This window comes from Glycine max, chromosome 17, assembly GCF_000004515.6.
Source record: "Glycine max cultivar Williams 82 chromosome 17, Glycine_max_v4.0, whole genome shotgun sequence".
NCBI classification, from domain to species: Eukaryota; Viridiplantae; Streptophyta; class Magnoliopsida; order Fabales; family Fabaceae; genus Glycine; species Glycine max.
In genome coordinates this window covers 31,220,142-31,221,841 of record NC_038253.2, presented here as the reverse complement: position 1 = coordinate 31,221,841, position 1,700 = coordinate 31,220,142, and positions in this window count along the sequence as shown.

Sequence of the window (1,700 nt, the reverse complement as noted above, 5' to 3'; positions counted from 1 at the left end):
TTTATAATGAACTTTCTCTTCATTGCTACTAGCATCAATAATAGTAACAAACTTCTCTTCCAACATAGCAAGATCATGATCCAAAACACCGAGGTGAAATTGGACTTTCTCATTTCAGTCAGAGAAGTTAAGCCCATTAAAATTGGCACAGATGATACATAAGAATCCAATGAATTCAAAACATGTATTACATAATAAAATTCACATAAGTGTTTTGAGACATAAAATACATGTCATACATATGATTCATTCAGATAACGGTCAATGTATATTAATGTTCTCCTTTGGGTGATACACCAACACACAACATACAAACATAATGATGCTAATAAAATTTTAACATTATTTGGCAATTAAATATGCACCAATTAGTAGTATCTATTTCCTTTGAGCATATAAATAAAACTAATGATACACACAAATCGCCTACAATTATATTCATTAATTATAAGAACAACTAATCAACCTTTAGGCGATCCGTAAATGCCTTATAACAATGAATTTTAATTACCCATAAACCAATAACCATATAATTTAGCATCCATTATTCTATGAGTAATCAAAATAATCATTAATTGGGAATTAAATAACCTTACAAAATTTGGCCACTTTGGTGACTAACAAATTCAACATACATTTAATTCCAATCAAATATATATGGCCTGCACATACTTATTGCTATTAACAATTCATAGACATTCTATTAATTTCATTCCAAGTCATAAAATAATATTCACATTTATTTGTGTTTTGCATTCAAACACGTTTAAAGAAATATGTAGCATATATATATTTACTGCTACTAATAATTGCAAATCATTCACATTAATTTAATTAAAGAACATAAACTTTCAATCCTTTAATCACGTTTAATAATCATTTTTTTTAAAAAATAAACAAGTGGGATTGGAAATAGCAAAAAAGGGTTTGCAAATAGCAATTTCCAAAATATCTTATTCTCCCTGCAAGGAACGTACGCGTAGGAGCGACTTTTCAAACAAAAATTGGAATTGAGAGAAAGCTACATGCAGCCGCACAACTTTACAAAACCAATTCACAAGCGTCATTCTTTCTCTATAATTTAATATATAAATAACGTTAATGGAAAAGTAGCTTCCTCCATTAGAAATAAAAGCTTCCTCCATTAGAAATAAAATTGACAGCAGAAGTTTTCTCTTTGAAGTTTTGTATAATATTCCTTTCATACAAAATTTCATACTTTGGAAAAACATAATTAATGCTAAAAACATACTATTGAAACATGTAATTGAAAATACATGTAATAGAAATTAAAATTCCTAAATTTCATAATTAGGGTTTATACATAATTGAGAGAAATTAAATCATTCCTAAATTTCATAATTAGGATTCATAGGAGAAATCAAATCATTCTTGGAGAATCATAAATTTCATAACACATGTTCTGATACCACATGTAAAACATTAAGGGGTTCCCTAGACTATCAATTATAGGAAACAACAGGATCTTGAAACCTATGATTCTCACAAACAATCAATAAATAATAGATAATGATGTGTACCTTTCTCCATAGGAAGACTTGTACCTTTCTCCATAGGAACTTCTCTCCGGTGCACTTTGATTTCCTTGAAAGATGAGAGAAATAAGATTTCACTTCTTTAGACTTTTCTTTACTGCCTCTCTCCGTTCGTGATGACTATGAGTGAGAGAGAACACTTTT